Source organism: Sylvia atricapilla, chromosome 23 (genome assembly GCF_009819655.1).
Source record: "Sylvia atricapilla isolate bSylAtr1 chromosome 23, bSylAtr1.pri, whole genome shotgun sequence".
Classification (NCBI taxonomy): Eukaryota; Metazoa; Chordata; class Aves; order Passeriformes; family Sylviidae; genus Sylvia; species Sylvia atricapilla.
The window spans coordinates 1,839,841-1,860,111 of NC_089162.1; the positions used below are offsets into that span (position 1 = coordinate 1,839,841).

Below are 20,271 nucleotides of genomic sequence, written 5' to 3' on the forward strand. Positions count from 1 at the left end.
GATTTGCCCCCAGAGGCACAGAGCTGTGTTTGGAAAACGTCAGCTCTGTCTCCCCAGCCCCTTTGTCACGCCGGTGCGGCTCGGGCTGAAAGCACAAACCACAGCCCACCCATGGGGACGTGCTGCCCTGCTACTACTTAACTGCTTCAAAGTACCTGTCTGTGATATGAAACATGCCATAAAACGAATATATTCCAGATGTCCCAGCGAATTCCCCTCAGCTCCACAATCCACCTGAAGGCAGTTCACACAGCGAGGTTCCTCGGTCCCGCTGTCTCGCTCGCTGCCAGCAGGAGAGCAGTGGTGGCTCATTTGGGGTTGCAGTTTGGGAGGTGGCCATTACCAGACCAGGGTGATGAGCCCAAGTTCTGCTCTGTGCAGCCTGGGGTGAAGACTTCAGCCACAGATGTCCCAGGGGTGATTGTCCACCATGGGATTGGCAGAGATGGGGTTTGCATCCTTAGCTTTGGGGGGGGTCTTTGTCCTGGAGGGGAATTCTCTCTTCATTCTTGGGTTGGGGGATCTTCATCCTCGGCGTCTGCAGATTCTCTGTCCTCAGGGTTATGAGGGTCCTTGGGTTTTGAGGCTCTACGTCATCAGGGTTGGTGGGTCCCCATACTCAGGTTTAGGAGCTCTGTCCTTGAAGTTTGTGAGTCTCCATCCTTGTGTTTTGGAGATCTCTGCAGGGTTTGGAGATCCCTTCCTTGTGGTTGGGGAAATTCCCAACCTTGGAGTTAGGTGCATTCTTCTTTGTGTTTTGTGGAGTTCCATCCCTGAGGCTTGAGCATCTTCACATTCAGAGCTGGGAGCGAATCTCCATTTTTGGGATATGGGGATCTTCTTCCTTGAGTTTGGAGGAAAATCTTCATCCTTGGGGCTGGCAGATACATCTGGGATTGGGAGACCTCCATCCCTGAAGGTTCTCCATGTCTGTCCATGGAGGGAGGAGCTCTGTCCTCCATCCTGGATGAAGCCATAAGGCACAACCTCCTCCATACCACAACACCCACGCTGCTCAGGGACTACCCTTGGACAGGCTCCTACCCTTGGACAGCTGCTGTTTTGGGACGATGGGCACCTCTGTGAGCAGAGCTGGTTCCCAACCTTCCAGCCAGCTCAGCAAATACGACCTTCATTTATTTAAAAGCTTTGGAGAGAGCATGCTGGGGGGGTGTGTTTGCTGTTGAATTGGATATTTCCTGGAGGCACAGCCAATAATTTCCTTGGTATGCTCTGTGTAGGTCCTGGTTGGCTGGGAGGACCATGGAAAAGCTGGAATAACAACCATGTAGAAGGCAAAGAAGTAGGTACAAAAGCTAAAATTACTATTCATCGCTAATACGTTGCATGGCACTAATTAATTTTTAAACAGCCTCGCTGGGGACCTCATTGCTAAAACATGATGTTTTCTTCTCCGGAACTATAACTGTTAACTCCAAACAAAGCAGAAGAAAGTCAGGAAGGATGAGGAACCGCAGGTCCATTAGGCTGAATCTGAGTTGCCTGCTCTGATGGCCAGATCTGATGTCTGGGGGGATGCTCTGTTACACCCCTCTGAAGGGATTCTTTTGGGGTGGGGAGTCAAATCCAGCTTTCTGGGAGTGCAGAAGGGTTGTCTGAGCTGCAGGCATGCTGGGAGGAAAGGGAAAACTGTTTTTGATTCTGCTCTCACCTGTCTCACTTTACCCGAGCGTGGCTTTCCCTGAATGTTTTTAACCGTATTTTATTACGGGTCTCACAAGCCTCAAACTGGGGGATTGCTGTCATTGCACTCACACACATGTAAGTTATTTAATTCAGTGTTTGTGAGTGTTGAGAAAAGGCTTTCCTCAACATTTTCATTGCTGCTGACATCTAGATCAACACCCAAATTTATTTATTTGACATTTCCCATTTCCAATTAATCTGTGAAGTATTCCTCCGAAAATGGTCTGAGCTGGTAATGCTTTATCCTCCATTTAATGATTAATTATTCTTTAATTATTTGGACACTTTTCTCATCACCACTTCGAGTCCAACTATTAATTCCATCCTTTTAAATTTCATCATATCCAAAAGAAGGGAAATTCAGTAAGCTTCTGCTAAGTTTATTTTGAAAAATTTATCGAGTTCAGTAATTTTACTTACGCCTCTCCATTTACTTCTTTTATTTTAAAATTAGGAAATGCGGTGGCTTGGGGGGAATCTTTTTTGATGTTCTCTGGGTCTGGTGGTACCAGGATCCGGCCTGAGGCAGGCTGAGTGTAGAAAATGACAATTGCACCATTGAAATAGTGTTTTTTTTTGCTGTTGGAGGGAGCCTTTGCTGTGTGCCAGTAGCAGCCCTGGGGTCACGGAGGGCTGTGACTGAGGGGAGCACACGGCCCCCCCAGACGGGGCCATTTCTGTTTCCATATGGAAAAGGGATGTGGCATCTGGTTTCACTCCCAGCAGCTGGCAGCTTGAAGCCTGTGTTTTGCATGGTGTGGAGTAAAGAGAAAATAAAGTGTCGAATTGTTTGGCATTATCAAGGATTTCTGCTCCCCAGGACTCCTGCATAAAGAGATGGAAATTTTAGCTGCTGGAGCCAAGAAACACACAGAAGTATATGAATTTATTACATTTTATCTCATTCCCTTGCAAACAGCGCTGGAAATGTCAAAAGATCATCTATTGTTTCATCATTTAGAAAGAATTTTTGTTTTCTAGTTGTAATTTCCTTGATGCCTGGCTGTGGGGAAGGAAGAGAAATTGGAGCAGGAGCTGGCAGGGCTGCGGCAGGTTGAACATGCAGGTTTGTCTGGCCATGGAGCTACATGCATTTAAATTTCTCACATCCCAGGTTTTTAATTTAACAAATGTAATTAAGGCTGGGGTAGGTACTCGGATTATTCATTTACTCCAGATGGAAAAAATTAAATTGAATGCAAATTCCGTAATCAGACATGAAGTTGAGGATGTCGGACGTGATGGGGAAGTGTCAGCACATTAATCGGACTGCTTTCCCTAAACAGCACCCAAATCTAAGAGCCAGGGATTATTTGAATAATTGAGGTGTCATTTGATAAGATATCTGATTGCTGATATCTCCTTAAGACCGAGCCCTAATTGTAATTCTCCATCAAGAAGGATTAATCTGCGCAACAGAATGCACTGGGAATAGTGTTGGTGTCAGACTCCCTCCCTGGAGTTTTGGTTTTTTATCAAGGGCTGCCATGCCCAGGGAAGGTGCCAAAGTGATTTATCGCTTCTCCTGTTACTTTATCCATGTGCCAGGAGGTCGTCAGGTAGCACAGCTTGGCACTGGGGATCTGGGCATCCGAGGCTGCCTGAGTCCCACAGCCCCAGAGTTGGGTCTGTATTTTGGAGATCCTCCCATCACTGGGGAAGGATGCATCATCACATCTAAATGTCCCTTCTTCGTGTCTTCAGGGTACACTTAGACCTTTCTTTGGGAGAAGGAGACAAAATGGAGACAAACTGTCCCAGCTTCAGCAGAATGTTGGAGGACCGTGACCCCATCCACGACCTCAGTCATCTGATAGGACCCAGTCCTGATGCTCCTGCAGAACTTTTGGGGGGTGATAGACATTGACTCCTAACTCAGTCTTGGCTGGGGTAGAGTCATGGTTTAGGAATTCAGTGCTTCTGCTGAGACTCTGCAAACCACTGCTGCCATTCACTGGGTCCCCTTTCCCCTCCCCTTCTCCTGGAGAAGAGAATTAGAGGCATGAAAGGCAAAGATCATCATCAAAAATATGAGTTGAGATAAGAACAATTTACTGGAAACAGGAATGAGAAAACAAACAGTAACAGCAACAATATTGGTAAGAAAAGGGTACAAAAAAAGAGTGGTTCACATACCAAAATGCTCACCTTAAGCTGTAGCTGCTCCAGCTGGGAAGAGAGTCCCTTTCCTGCCCTTCCCCCCCAAAATTATGTGAAGTGGTATAGAATAACCAGGTCCTGGCCATGCCCCCTCCCAGCTACTGCAGAAATTAACCCTCTGCTGCCTGAACCAGGACAGGAAGCAGAAGGAGTTTCCTCTCAATCTGGCAGCAGACACTTGGTCATAATCAGAATTCTTTTCTTATGGAGCCTATTTTGCTGCCAGCACCACTGGCTCCTCTTAAAACCAAGCATGGGAGGGTGGGGAGAGAGGGGTGGACTTTCCTCCTTGAATCCCACACCCTGAGTGAGATTAGAAAGGATTTAAATTGCTGAAACAAGAGTTTTAAAAATAATGGATATATCTGTTGAAGATCCAATCTTGTAAACAAATTATCCTCCTCCTTTCGTCTATCCAGCAGCAAATGAAAAAAAGAAAAGAGAAAAAGATGAAAGAGGGCAAAGGGATAAAGCTTGAAAGAATTAGCTGGTGGGGTTTTTTTGGTCTTTTTGAGAGCATGAATATTTTTAAGCAAACTGTAAATGAAATTCTTCCCTGTGAGAGTGGTCAGGGGCTGGCTCAGGTTGTCCCATCCCTGGAAATGTCCAAGGCCAGGCTGATGGGGATTTAGACCAACCTGGGATCATGGGAGGTGTCCCTGCCTGTGGCAGGGAGTTGGAACAAGATGAGTTTTAATGTCCCTTCCAACCCAAACCATTCTGGGATTCCCTGATTCTATGTAATTTAGAAAAAAGGGTGTTGAGAAGAAAATAATCCTTAGCTCTTCTGCAGTCAGTGGTTTGCCCAGCAGTGATGAGGATATATTAGATTTTTCCTGTCTCTAAAGCAAAGTGAAATGCAGAGATTTTTCATTTTTTCTCTTTGTCTGCCATCCCACCTCCTCCTGTGGCCATGTGCCAATGGCCACTCCTGATAGATTGGGTGCACTAACTGATTTTAGCCAGGCTCTGGACAGTGCATTCACAACCAGAAAGGTGTTATATCACCTCAAAAAAACCCCTAACTCCCCCAAAAAACCTGCTAACCCCCTCTCCCCCAGCCAAACAAACAAACAAACAAACAAAAAATCCCATTTTAAATCACTTGAGATAAGTTGGGTGTTATCTTAAGGTTTCAAATTGCTTGTTTGCTTCTCCAGCTGGAGCTGTTAAATCAGAACAATTAACACACCGTTTAAAACCCAGACAAAGCATATGGAGGCAGTCCTTGGGAAAAGAGCCTGTTTGGGATGGAGTGCCTCAACGTGAAATGGGAAGGATAACTCCAGTTTGTCTTTCCCCTTAGATCCTGGCAGGTGTTGTGGGAAATGACACAAATACCAGGGAGTTTAGCCCCCCAAACCCCTGTTAGATGCTGGATCGAGTGATGCTCAAAGCAAGAGCCAATTGGGTCTCTAGACCCAAAAAGAAAGTCTTGATATTTATTGTTAGGATGAATTTGCCACTGAGAGAGTGCCTTCACTCTCCTGCTCATCCTTCAAATTTTTCTTCTTGATGAAGAAATAACAAATCCTAGAGTGAATCCTGAAATAATGCCTGAATTTTTTATTGGCCCCTTTGCAATGCCATAAAACACCTCCCTGGCTCCATCCTTCAGGCCTTTTGCAGCAGCATTTTGGACACCCGCCATTTATTTTCTCAGGCTCCCTTTTGATTTTTGATGCAGGTGAAAAACAAAAGCCTAAATCTGGAAAAAAACCCCGAAATATAGCAGTTCAACCTTCTTAAAATACTGATGTGAGCTCAACCTGCTTAAAATATCCCTGGGCCAAGGAGCAAGGAGGTGAGCTCATTGCTTTTCTGCAAGGACATAAACCACTGTTAGACTTTTATGGGATGCTGTAGGAGATACTGCAGCAGTTGTTGCATTTTCGCAGCCCAGTGGTGGCCTTTGGGATGATCCATCCTTTCTTCCACCCTTGCCTCCATGTATCCATGGATCTTTTCACCATGTATGTTCATCCATGCATCCTTGTATCCATGAATCCATGTGTCCTTGCATCTATCCATCCATCATTTCTGGTCTTGTACTTCTGACCAGAACCGCACACAAATTTTATTAAGGGCACCCAAGAATTTTTTTTTTTTTTAATGTGAAAAAAATCCCACAAATCCAAATGTTTTCCTCAGAAACTTTACAGGAATGGGCATGGCTGAATGTGCAGCAGCTTTAACATCTCCTACAAATGATGGGAAAAGAAGCTGTCACATCTCAAAGTTTGCACTAGGGTTTTGGGGTTGGGCGCCCTTGTAATGTGAGCCCCCCAAAACCTTCACCCCCCTGAGCTGTGAAAGCCAAGCAGGTCATCTTTAAGAGCTTTTTCTGCAAACCCTTTCCTGTTACTCCCCCATCCGAGGATGGATGTAGGCAGCATCGGCAAATCTGAATAACTAATCAGAGTCCTCATTAACCCCCCACTGAGATGCTCAAACATTCACTTTGCTGTTTGTGAAGCAGGGAAAAAAAAAAAAAAAAAAAAAGAAAAAGGGAAAAAAACCTGCACAAGCCACCCTGCATTAAAATTGATGTGTTATTAATCCCACTGTTCCAGACCTCATGGGTACCGAATTTTCCTCCGTCTCGCCCGAGGCCGAACAGTATGGTGCTGCTTCTGCAGGGCACTTTGCCTTTCCATTATTTATCAGCACAGTGGAGAGAGGCTGCTTTTGTTCCCTGGATCCAGATGTGCTCACATGCACACGTCTGGGGTGGGGATGTCCAATATTTCTCTACATGCCCCATGTTTGCATAAATGTGAGTCCCTTACAGCAGGGCTGTGCCAACAGACCTGTCTCTCCCAACTGTGTTTTGCCTCACCTTTTTGTATTACACCTTTTGTATTTTTGCTTTTGCAGAAATACAGAAATACAGAAATATTTGGGTGTATGGGCATGTCTCAAATCAAACATTCTCTTGGGGTTTGTGCATTGCCAGTTTAGCTTCTGAAATGAAAATCCCATATTTTCCTTGCCCCTTTGAGCATCCCCAACACCTGGCCCCAGCCCTTATCCAGCAGCTGAAGATGCTACAGAAATTGCACTGTGGGGGGAAAAGGCCAACACTTTTTATCACAAAAGTCCTCCTGGCAGATGGCAGCAGTTGTTGCCAAGGTATTTAGGAGAGTCACGATCATCCCTTGGAGCTCCTTAAAGGGTTAACTGAAACTTGAGCTTTGATTTCTGCATTTATAATGTTTTTACCACATACAGGGTTTCTTTGGTTGTCCCTGTGGGTGTGGAGTTTGAGGCCAGCAGAGCTTGCTGCTGGGCATAGCGTGGGGTGTAAAAATAATTCAACAAAACCCTGCATTACTGGGGATTTCACCATTTGTGGTATCCCCCTAAGTCAGAGGAGCTGGCATTAAATTTATTAAAACGTGATAGTCACAATTAAACAGCACTGACATGATGAGCTTGAAAGCTCCTTGGCCTGCTCACATCAGAAGAAACAAAGTGACGTGTGAGGAAAAGCTTTAAAATCCTACACTTTTTGCAAAGAATCCTGAATTTTGTTTTGCTAAATGTCAGCTTTATTAGCATCCCCTTACACTTCATTAAAACTTATTAACAGAGATGCCCTTGGCTCTTTGCAACCAGGATAGAGGCTTCTGTCCCAGGATACTGGGCTCCCATCTCTGGATGCTATTCAGGTCAGCTAGATGAGGATTTTTAGGGCATTTGTGGGGATTGATGACTTGTCAGAAATGGTGTCTCATTTATGACCCTCGGGCAGCTGCTGAGTACAACCATGGGACACCATGGATCTCGCTGCCTTGCATTGCCTGTGGTGGAGCATCTTGAAGAAGGCATCTTCTCCATTCCTTTTCGCACGGGGAGGACTTCAAAGGCCTCTGCTGAACTTCAAAGGATGCCTTTTGAAGTTGCTAAAAGTGCGTGCTAGCTCAAAAAGACTTCTTTCTCTCTGCCAGGGTGTTCAGGGAGATGTCCCTGGTGGGGTTGGCTCTTTGTGGTCCTCGTGATGGGGACGAAAATGGCATCGTTTCTGCAAAAGTTGCACAGTGTTTTTATCCTAAATGCCTGCAGCACCCATGACCTCAGGCCTGACCACCTCCAAGGATGAAAATCAGTCTACCAATCTATCAGAGCTCTTTTAACAGTAACAGAGCCTTATTTCTGCTCCTTTTCCTCCAGCCCTCACATTTTGTTCACACAGCAAGCTCAGATGACAGAAGTCTTTCCTGTGGATTAGAAAAAAGTCTTTATAGGGGTGAAGGACTAGTGCAAAACATGAGCTTTTCCATCATAATGTCAGGACAAATCCAATGAAAATCGAGTCCCAGTTTGTGATATGTGTTTGGCATCAGCCCATTTGTGCTCCTCCTAGGCAAGAGAATTAATTCATTACCATAAATAACCTTGATATTTCACCTGCTGTTGTGGTGGAAGTGTTTTGGACTCAGACCCTTCTGAGCAGATCAGGTCTCTACATCTCTCAGCAGGACCTACATTGCCCTGAGAAGTCAAGAGGCACCTTGACCTTTTGTCTCTTTCACCACATTTTCTATGTTTGGCGGTTTCTGCCGTGTTCTATGCTGAAACGACCCAGGTGTCTCCATCTCTCTCTTTGGACAATGACTTTAGGCCAGGTTTCCGAAATGGCACTTCCTGTGCAAGCTTCTCCATGACCTCCTTTGGACCCATGTTCTGGGTGAGATGATGGATGCCTCCTGTGGAGGCACAAAACCACAAGTGTTGTCATTGCCAGAGGCTTGGCATGGAATTAAAACCAGGGGAAACAGTTCTCATGGCCTCACCACACCAGACGTGGCTCTCTGCTGGTGATGTACAGCAGAGGTGCATCCCTGGGGTGTGTCATGGGCAGCTGAGGGGCTCTTCAGAGGTTCTGTGCATGTTGATGGGTATCTCAGGTGTGTATTTGGCATCTGAGGAGCTCTTTGGAGGTTCTGTGCATGTTTGTAGGTATCTCAGGTGTGTACTGGACATCTGAGGAGCTCTTTGGAGGTGGTGGTGGCATATGTCAGATGTACATTCCAATCAGCAGTTCAGCACATCGAGGTGTGCATACATCTGTGTGTGTTAGACCATTATCAGCAATCTGAGGAGCTCTGTAATGGGCTGTGTGTATCAGGGTAGGTGTTTTGGATGTATATTGACATCTGAGGGGCTCTCTGGAGGTGAGGTATCAAGGGACATCATCTATCAGAGGTCTGAGGAGCTCCCTGAAGGTGATATGTGCCGTGTTTGATGCACTGGATGTGTCAGAGATTTGAGGAGCTCCAGCCAAGTGCTGTTTATCAGAGATGTTCCTGTCAGCTGTGCAGTGGTGAGGAGCTGTCCAGGGCTGGTTTGTGTCAGGGTGATAGGGGCAGACTGAGAGGAGCTTGGCAGAGGTTGTGTATATCAAGAGACATATATTGGACTATATATATATAATATGTGGGATTTATCCTGGAGGCCTGAGGAGCTCTTTACCAGGAAATATATATCAAGGTAGATGCATCAGAAATACATATTGGAGTTCTCAGGTGATGTTTATAGACATGTAGGTAATATCTGGAGGTGATGTATATTGAGGGACAATCATCAGATGGATATTGAAGGTCTGAGGGGCTCACAAGAGGTGATATGTATGGAGAGATCTGGTGAATTTTATCTCTGGTATTCCTTTTTTTTTTTGTTTTGCAGTCAAACACAAAACATCCCTGTGTCGGTGGCTGTGCTGGTCCTCGCTCAGCCCATCTTTGTTTTTCCACTGAAACTGCTGAGATGGGCCTAGAAATCCCGTAAAGGCCAGATTCTTGGCAGTTGCAAAATCATCTCTAGCATATGGATGGACTTTTCCTTATTAAGCAGTGTCTGGGAGCTCCCCCATTTTGAAGGCAGTGGCTGTTCCCCAGTTCACTCTGTCTGAGCCCAAGTATAAAACCACATTTACACTCAAGGAAATATCAGAATTAACCAGGGAAATGGCAACTGCCAGCATGAAATGGGGGCACAGCCAACATCAGTGATGTTTCATTCCTTTTTTTTCCCTTTTTTCTCCTCTCCAGAGCTGGATTGTCCCAGGGACCCTCAGTGTGACCCTGTGAGGAGCTTTCAGCACCCACCAGGAGAGGAAAAGGACAGGAGGACACCAACCCCCATCCCCTGTGGGCAGACCAACAACAGGCACACCTCGGATTTCTGGACATAGCTCGGTTCGACCTCTAAAAATCTGATTTATTTTTTGCCCTTTTTTGGAGCTGTTCAAATCTGCTGGGGAAGACCCCTGATCTAGCTCAGACATCAGTCCTGCTTTCATCCCCTGGGGATATTCCCACCTATGTTTTCCTTGATTCCTCCTATTTTCCCCATCATCCTTCAGAAAAAATGCATTAAGAGCCACTTGCCATCCATGGTTTCCCTGAGACTGCCAGAATACCTTTCCCAGTGCAGACCTTCATCCTTTGCTTAATATTTCACATTCTTATTTTATGGTTTTCTCTCAATATTCAAATATTTAATTTTTGTTTTTCCAGGCTGTGGTCCCTACCCAGTTTTCAGGGCAGTGGGAGGACACTTCCAGGGCAGTGGCTCCCTGAGCACCCCCTAACAGTAAGGCTGCCTTGCTTTATATTAATTAAGCAATTATATTTATTAATTGTGCAATTATGTACATTAATTGAGCAGGATGTGGCAAGTCATGACCTTGGTGTGGCTTTATTTGGAGGAATTTCTGTTGTTTTCTGTTGCATTTAAATTGTATCAACCTTTCCCTAAATGCAGTGAACATTTCAGAGCAGAATTAATTTATTTTTTTGAAGAAATCAGTTTGTGCAGGGAATTTTGTTTTAAAGCTCAAGATTAGATAACATATTGTAAAGAGCCCTACAAGACATAAGCAGCCTAGGGGAAAACACAGATATATTTTTGTGAAAATACTCTGAAATATAGGCTGTTATCACTGCAAGATTTTGGCACAGCCAGCAGTAGGGTGCAGAGAAATGGTCACCAACTAAAAATAAATGAAATGCAGAGCTTAAGATAAGATATAAATGAATCCAAGGGTTTCACAGCCCTTTAGTCAACCCTGGTCACTAAAATTAGGGCTTGACAGAATGACAAATGTGCTTGATTCGTGCCAAAACCAGGGCACCCGGCAGGTGACACAGAAAATAAAAAACCTGTTGGCTACAACTTCCCTCCCGTAGGAGCAAAGAGAAATGTTTGGTCATTGAAAACGGGGAGTGGCACCTTCAATTTGCATAAATACTCTGCAAAAGTGCCTGGTTTCTTCTTAAACTGGTTATATTTAGGTGGGGGCTTCAGGGAAAACCCCAAACCCTTCATTTGGTTCATGGCCCAGCAGAGCATCTTTTCTTTGATTCTTTTCTTTTGAGTCTTGCCCCCTCTGAAAGTCCCTTTTGGTAAGAAGCAGCCAACAGGGGGAGGATTATTGCCCCCAGGCTGCCCTTTAAGCCCTGATTCTTGCTGGTGACCCCGCTTCAGCCAAAACAAAAAACACACCATGAAGGAAGTGATGAAGAATATCTCCTTAGCCTGATTTTACCCCTTTCTGAAAAAGGTACAGGTGGGATTCATGTTAAAATTACTTTTCTGGTGAGTGTGGGGGAGATTGGGGACACCACAATGACTTTTTGGGGGGAACCTCCTTGCTTGATGCCCTCTTTCCAATCTGTATTTCAAAGTGAGCTGCCCAGTACGTGCATCAAAGTGGTGCTTTGGAGTGGTCACCTGGAGCAGAGGGCAGGCAAAGTGAGAGAATGAAGTTTATTAAAGGCCTTGAGCAGCTCCACCTTGGGCACTCAGAGCCTCCCAGAGGCTGCACCCAGGATGGACAATGGGCACGAGATTTTCACACAATTATACATTTGTTCTATTTGGAGTTAATCCTCCAATTACAGCTTCAGGTAACAAAGTCATTTACCCCCAGTTTGCTCCTCCCCAGTTCATTTTTGTTTATACCTTTTGTGGCCTGAGGCTGTTGGGTGTTTGTGGTTTCCAGGCCCAGAGGGATTGTTTTGTGTGACCAAAGAGTGAAAATAGTATATAACACTTTATATGGAGCTTAAAGTTGTGCACTAATGCAGCACAGGATTTAGAAAATATAAAGGCTAAAATGTTAAGGCATCCAAAGGCTTGCCATAGTACACTGACATGTATTCTGTGTGCCTTGGGTTGTTCTCTTTGGAGGAGCTGTGTCTGTGGAGGACACCAAGTGCAACCTGGCCTGGAAGTATCTCCAGCAAAGAGACCAAACCCAAACTGCTCAACAAATTGTGCCAACAAGGTCCAGACTCCTTCCTTTAAAGGCACAGAAGGATGTGATGGTGGTGGGTGTCCACTTAATTACCTTCTGGAACACTGGGCTGGCATTGCTCTAAGTGGTTAATGATAGAAATTACCTGACAGCTTCTGAGAAACAACTTGGTTTCCCTTGGCTTTCTCCACTCTGTGTTGGTGTCCCCCAGTTTCCAGGCACAAAACTATTTCAGTTTTCTTCCTCCTGAAGCCCCTAAGACCACAAGATGCACCTCCAAGGCCAGGCCATACCTTTTGTCATAGTACCAAAAAAGTTGTGAAAAAAATTCAGTTGTGAACATTTTCCAGTCCTTTTTTGAGCCAAATTTCCTCATCATGTTGAGTTCAGACCAGTCTGAGATTAACTCCCATTTGGAGTAAATGGAGAAGACAGTCTTATTAAGCATCACTAAAGGAGTTTGAAACCCATTGTAACTCCCTATAAATCACCATGTCCTATCTCAAACTACTCTTTTATCATTGAGGCTGGAAATATGGCCCAAAAATTGCTTTCAAATGGGCAAATGAAAGATGTTCCAATTGTGGTGATTAATCAAGGTGCTCCCATCTCAGTGTGTAGTGTCTTGGCTCAGGGTTTGGATAGAGACAGCTCTCTGTAAATGCCAGAAAGGCTGACATGCCTCAAGGAAATCCTTATTTTTGTTTTCTGGTTAGCAAAATAATTTTTCTTAGGGAATTTTACATTTTACATTGGAAATTTGGGGGGAAGGTAAGACTGGGAGGAGCCAGAGAGCAGCAAGAGATGGATGTGAAGTGAAAACTCAGCAAGTCAAGAACTCTGATTTATCTGCCTTATGGGGCTCCAGAGGGAGTTTGTCCCCTTCCCAAGGGGAAAATTGCCAAGCTTGATAGCAGGATATAGCAAGAAATGAGGCAGATTTAAGGGAGGCTTTTATTTGGTGTACTGTGGTATTTGCTCTTTTCCTGACTTTCCCAATTAGAGGAGTGGGAAGTCTTTCCATGCTCCCACTTACACCTCACCTGTATTTCTGCAGTTGGGTTCACTCTGCTGGTTTGAGCAAATCCACCAAAGAGCAGGTCTGCCTGTGTTTGCCTGGTGCTACTCATGGAGGTTCTGGGAGATTTGCATAAAACCTGTGAGATCTGAATTGCAAAACAAGCACCCCAGGAAGGCATTAAATTGAAGCCATATCTAAAAATATGGAAAATTGCAGTATTGATTGTGGGGTGTTTATGGACTGCAGCAACGTTTACAAAAAATCCTTGGCTTGTGGTGGGATCTGTGCCAGAATTGTTGGCAGTGTTGAGGTTGCAGGTGAGTCTTGGTCTGTTTTGCACTTTGTGATATTTGCAGTGGCAGAGAAATTGGTTGTTGTTATTTAATAACAATATTCCCCAATTCAGTGCCCCCTTCCTGAGTCTCCCAAACTTCACAGAGCTCACTTGCTTCCCCTCTCCTGCCCCACTGGAGAGAAAAATTTGAGACACAAAAGGCAAAGAGCATGGGTTGGGACAAGAACAATTTACTGGAAACAGCAATGAGATAAGAAAATGAACTTGTAACAGCAGCAGTACAAATAATGAAAGTGTACAAAAGGAGCTTTACCTGACCACAGTCTTGCCACCCAAGCAGCTGCCTCTGGTCAGTGTTCCCCCACTGCTCTGTCTGCTTCGTGAGGATGAATTCCCTTCTTCTCAGCAGAGACAAAGTCCCTTTCCCCAGTTATGACAATGATATAATATGGTATCAAGTAATATATCAAGTATCAAATAATAGGGTCTGGTCAAGCCCCCCTCCCAGCTGTTGTAAAAATTCACTCTGTCCTGCTTGGAACCTGGGCATTGGTGAAGGAATGCAGGTGTCAGTTTGGAATGGAAAAAACCTGAATGATGGTTTAATTTTTGCAGAGCAAGAGAGTTTTTGAGTGGGTTTTTTTTCTCAGCTACCCATCCTCAAGCAACAGTGCTGATGCCACCTTTGGTTTTGGGACAGAAGTTTTGTAGAATTCACAAATATTACATTTTCCCATGACCTCAGACTCACACTTAAACCTCTTCTTCCAGCTCATATCTCTAAAACTCCATTTTTTTTTGCCTTTTTTGTCCTCCAAGAAGCTCTCTTGAATCTGGCAGAGACCTTGGGGATGGAGCCTTCAATACCATCTGCCATAGAATCCTCTGCACAAAATGTGCACAGCTGGATAACCGTGTTGGAGCTGCTGGCTCACGGGTGGGACACAAAGGGTTGTGCTCAATGGGTGACATCAGACTTGCAGCCTGTCACTAGTGGGGTTCTGCTGGTGCCTTAAGTTTGAGCTTTCATGTTTTCCAGACTCTGTGCTGCCCAGCGGTGCAGCTCTGAGCTCACAGTCAGTGTCACTCAGCTCTGCACAGAGCAGAGACACAAAACAAATCCCTTTCCTTGTTGGTGACCAAGGACAACTTTCAGCCCAAAAGCACAAACAAGGGTGGGCTGAAGAGAGAAAACAAGAAGGATGAGACTTCACAACCTGAAGCTGTAATTGGACAATTAAACCCCAATATGCAAATGGACCAAAACTTATAAAAGTGTGAGACCTTGTGGCTGTTTGTCCATTTTGTGCCCATTTTGGGTCCACCTTGGGTGTAGCTCTGGCCGGGCTCTTGTCCTTCCCAAGGAGTATCCTAAAGGCCTTTTAATAGATATCTGCTTTATTCTCTGTCTCTGCCCAATCTCTGTTCCAGCTCAGCCTTCCCAAGGCATCACTGCAGGGCTCCATCCTCCACCCTGTGCGCTTCAGCATCTTCATAAATGACTTAGACACAGGACTGGAAGGGATATTAGGCAAGTTTGCAGATGATACAAAACTGAGATGATCTGTTGACTCTCTCGAAGGCAGGGAGGCCCTGCAGAGAAACCCTGGCAAATTAGAGGACTGGAACATTACCATGGGGTTCAACAAGGGAAAGTGTTGGATTCTGCCCCTGGGATGGGGCAGCCCTGGAGGTACAGACAGACAAAGGAATGAGATGCTGGAAAGCAGAAAGGGACCTGAGGGTGCTGGTCAATGGAAGGCTGGATTCGAGGCAGCAGTGCCCTGGCAGCCAGGAGGGACATCCTTGTCCTGGGGGGCTTCAGGCCCAGCACCAGCAGCTGGGTGAGGGAAGGGATTGTCCTTCCCTGCTCTGCTCTGGGGTGGCCTCACCTGGAGCCCTGTGGGCAGTTTTGGGCACCAAAGTAGGAGAACATTAGAGAGCATCCTAAGGAGGGCAACAAAGATGCTGAAGGGTCTTGAAGAGGGGAAGCTCAGGGAGGAGCAGCTGAGGCCACTTGGTCTTGGAGGAGATTGAAGAGTCTCAGCTCATTTCAATTTACAACTTCCTTGTGAGGGGAAGAGGAAGGGCAAACACTGATTGCTGCTCTGTGGTGCCCAGTGGCAGGACCCAAAGGAATGGCCTGAAGTTGTGCCAGGGGAGGCTTAGGTTGGGTATTTAGAGAAAGGTTCTTCACCCAGAGGGTGCTTGGGCACAGGAACAGGCTCCCCAGGGCAGTGGGCATGGCCCCAAGGTTGGCAGAGCTCGGGAAGCATTTGGATGATGTTCTCAGGCATGTGGTGTGACTCTTGAGGATGGTGCTGTGCAGGGCCTGGGGTTGGACTCAGTGATCCCTGTGGATCCTTTCCAGCTCAGATTATTCTGTGACTCTGTGACCTTCTCATTGCCAGTGTGGGTTTGCAGGATGTGAATGTGGGTGCTCAGTGATTCCTGACTCATGGAATTAGCAGGTTGTGATGGAGAATGAAGAGCACAAACCAAGGTTTGAAAGCATAGGGAGACACTTTAGACTTTGGATGTAAATTGTTCAGAGGTAGTTGCTCTCAGAGAAGAACTGTTAAAACATTCATCTGCTCCCTATTTTTTACAAGGCAACTAGAATTTTTTTTTTTTTTTTGACATTTCATGCCCAGCAAGAGGAAGTTTCTGCATTTTTGGGGTTCCTGAGCTACACTTCACTTCAAAGCTTTTTGATTTGCTGAAAAAAAAAATCACAACTTGCTCTTTTGGGAACTTTTCTTGGGCAGAGGGCTGGCTTGCACAAAATTCAAGTATTCTCAGGTTACTTTGAAGAAGCTTCTTTGATGTTTCCCTGTGTCAGTTTGTTTTGGAAGGTGCTTTAATGGCCTTCCCCTATAAAAATAACACTTTAAAATGTATGTAGGTATCTCAGCTCTCCACTTAAAAAAATGAGCAGAGTTGTTTAATGCTGCTGTTCAAGGTACATTAACCTGGTCTACTAAAGCTCTGACTGGCTCTTGCAGGTTTTATTCTCATGTTTATGTTGCAGAGATATCCCTGGAGCCTTTCAGAGATGGGTATCTTTGGAGAGGAGAGAAATATTTAGCAGTAATTGTTGTTCTCATCAGAAACCCACTGAAGCAGCTCCATCCTTTCTATGGAGCTGAAGTTGGGGGGAGGATTGGGAAATAGTCATTAACTAAATACAAATAACAAATAAATACATGTAAATATTAAACAAAATTTACAATATTGAATACCTGGGTGAAAACAATAAATAAATAAAAGCTCCTTTTCCTGGTGCTCAGGGGCCCATCCACTGACATTCCAAACCAGTGTTTGGGAAGTTTTTTTGGCATTGTCCAACACAATGTTTCCTTCTCCCTTTTATCCCAGTGCCTATGTCTTGACCAACTGCTTTTTTAGGAGAAAAATAGAAAAGGGATTTGCTGTGGTCTAGACTTGGTTCTACAGAAGTATCAAATCACTATCTGCTTTAACCTATACTTGTAGCAGAAACACAGACTCAATTTCTCCAATTTTTACCAGGCAATAACTAATAACAGGATGCTGGAAGGGTATGGAGGTCAGCATTTAGTAAAACCAGCATCTTGGCCAAGAGCAAAAGATGCTCCCAGTGCAAGAAAACCTCCTGGGACTGGGTTGAGGAAATTTGGCTATGATACATTCTTAAAAATATTAAAACTATTTGATGGCACAGTGGTATCTTTGCACAACTGCTCCTGATCTCCCCACATGAGGTGTTACATGAGCATGTTTGAAAGCAACCTTGAACATGGAGGAATGGCCAAGAAGGGGTAATGTCTTGAAAAATTGGATTGTTTTCTGTTTTTTTACCATTTAATAACACTTGGTTTGTTTTTAACATGCCCAGGTTGGCACAAAGGACTTCTTGTAATGGCACGAAACCCTGGTATTCATCTTTCAGGGTAATGAGTGAGTTTTGGTAAAAACAGGCAAAAAAGGTGAAGATTTGTTGATAGAAATGAGACATTCAAGAGGAGAGGGTCACTTTTAATTCTCTTTATGGCCAATCAAGAGTTGGCGTCACCCGCCGAGGGTGAGCTTGTCCTTGTGGTTCTGAGTGAGATGTATTGTCCTCTGGAGGACCCTCTCCATCCCTCCTCTGCTGTATTTCTTCATTTTAACTTAGCTGAATGCATATATCATAAACTTCAGCCTGCACAAGCCCTCTGTGAAGATGGTGACATAAAAAACTGGAGTGTGCTGTGGAGAGAGCGTGACTGACACGGCGTTGTTGAGAATCTCACAGCATTGCTTCTTCAAAAAAAACCCTCTTAGAAAAGGCAATCTTCCTTTAATACAGAAAAATATCCTACATGGCTGGGGAAAAAAAAAACCAAACCCAAACTCAAGTATCTCTAATAATTTGGATGCTTCAGGTGGAGAGGAAGAAAAGCCTGAAAAGTTGATTTTCTGATTTTTCGTGTTGAATCCTCCATTATCAATTGCACGTGTTGCTGTGGGGCAGGAGCTTCTCAATGAGCTGGAGAAAGTGATCCTCATTTTTCCATTGGTTCAGAAACAAGAGTTGTGCTTTACAGATTGAATATGAACATTTTGGTTTGAAAACAGTGATGGAGAGTCCATAAAAGGGATTTTTTTTTTTCATTCAGCCCTAGTTCTGACCAGCCCTAACCATTCTGATATGGGCTTATGGCTGTTCTAATAATCAAGGAGGTCATATTCACCTGGAGGGTGGTGGGTGGCTGAAAATACTTTGGTTTTTTAAAGTGTTTTAAGGCATCATACCAAAAAAAAAAAACCCCAACTTTTCAACTTAGTCCTTAATTATTTTTACTTGAAAAAGGATGTAATATATTGCTGGCAAAAAATCCCAGCCTATAAATCTGAGAGTCTTTTAGATTAGGCACAAGCTCTTCGGGAAATACATTTCCAACCTAATGGCAACATTTCAGTGATAGCTGAAATAATTTTATTTCATAAGGAAATTTAGGATACTTTGATCTCAAGTCACTGCCAAAATGTGAAGTACTGCTGCTTCCGGAAATGAAAGAGCCTTTATGGGTTTTTATTGCTCACCATTTCTTTCTTCTGTGCAAATCTCCCAGGAGTTGGCTGCAATTCCTGCCCTCCTTGTTCTCCAGATCCCCAGAATTCACTCTTCACCCAGGATCTGAACATTTCCTTGAGGTGGGCTGGAGTGAGTTGGCAGGGGTTTGGTGATGCTCTTCTTCCTATATCATGCCCATAACCAAGAGCTCGTGCAGAGAAATTAATTTAAGAAGTGGGGGAAAGAAAGAAAGAAAGAAAAGAAAGAAAGAAAGAAAGAAAGAAAGAAAGAAAAGAAAGAAAGAAAACGAAAGAAAGAGAAAGAAAGAAAGGGAAAGAAAGAAAGAAAGAAAGAAAGAAAGAAAGAAAGAAAGAAAGAAAGAAAGAAAGAAAGAAAGAAAGGAAGAAAGAAAGGAAGAAAGAATGAAAGAAAGAACGAAAGAAAGAAAGAAAGAAAGAAAGAAGGAAAAGAAAAGAGAGGGGATTAATGTATAGAACAAAAAATAAGAAAGGGTTAATGCAGGTAATGGCAGCTTTCAACCGTCCCCTGTGTGGCGGCTGATAAATCCATGGGGCTGACAGCTCTGCACTGTTATCCTGAGATTCATGGCTGGGGGCTCCACGTGAAACACCTGTCCAGCTTTTCCTGTGGGCACCAGAGACTTTCCTGGACATTTACAGTTCCTGAGTGCATTTGTATCCCCCAAGATAAATACACTGCTATTGGCAACAGCTATCTCCCACTTTTATCCTTTATTTTTTTTCCCCCCCACATTTAGCTATCAGCCCTATTCTCCAAACAAATCAGCACCCACAAACCTCAATGAACGCCTTGATTTGAGCAGCTTTGATATTATTCAGCAATTAACTTGGGCTCTGGGCTGCCACCTTCTGGGAATAGACTCGCCCAAAAAGCTCACACCCCACAGTAAATCACCACGTGCTGGTTGTAGGATCGCTCTTGGCAGGAACAATAGATGCCAGGCAGGGTATTTTTCCCAAAATAGCAATGGCTTTTTATTTTAGCTTCCCACCCAGATGTCCAGACTGTCACAGTGCTAAATTCTGCTTTTCCCCAGCTGAAACTGTTTTTTGATGGGGAGGTTTTTCCCTTGGTGTTACCCCCCGAGGACACGGATATTTGTGTGCCTGCAGCTGCGAGCTGAGTTTTGACATTGGACATCAAAGATTTTAAGCTGTGAGTTCACTCAGGAGCAGATAATTTTGCCTCCTGCTATTTTGCTGTTGGGAGGAAAAAGATGAAAAGCACCATTTTAATCCCATAAATGCAATATCCTCCCTGCTAGAGGTCTGTGTCATGCAAGAACCCTGATCTACCTTCACAATGCACAGGATTTCGGGTGGGATTTCTTAGTATTCAGTCCATGGGTTATCCATATTTGTGCAAAGTATAAGAGAGAATAACCTCATTTATTCATGCAAAATAAAAAAGGGTTGTTGATGCTCATCCCATGCACACAGCACTTGGCTTTCCATTTGGATGTGGTGCGTTTGTGAACTCGGTGCCTGGCAAAGCCTGAAGCCTCGAGAAGATCAGAATATTGCACCTCTTCCCCCAAACAACCATGGAACTCGTAGGGGGGACTAAATTTTTCACAAAGATCCCCAAATGTGCCTCATTTTTGGCTGAGCTCATCAGTGCCTCTATTCCTCTTCCTTGCACCTTCCTGCCTGTCACCATCTCGTGGTGAAAGCTGTGCTGACACTGGTTTTTGGTTATGATCCCTCACAGTATCAGGGGATTTCACACAACTTTCTGCATTTCCC

General features: G+C 44.5%; 1 protein-coding gene across 2 annotated transcripts in view; it reads left to right on the forward strand.

The window, feature by feature from the left end:
• PKNOX2 (PBX/knotted 1 homeobox 2) overlaps positions 1 to 20,271 on the forward strand; it is an 89,079-nt gene that overhangs the window by 38,376 nt on the left and 30,432 nt on the right. The window contains exons 2-4 of one of the 2 annotated variants that reach the window (XM_066334809.1): positions 1,242 to 1,303; positions 9,921 to 10,067; positions 10,389 to 10,464. The gene's annotated coding sequence lies outside the window, so the exon portion shown is untranslated. The remainder of the gene's footprint in view (positions 1 to 1,241; positions 1,304 to 9,920; positions 10,068 to 10,388; positions 10,465 to 20,271) is intronic. The other variant, XM_066334810.1, reaches the window with a different exon arrangement.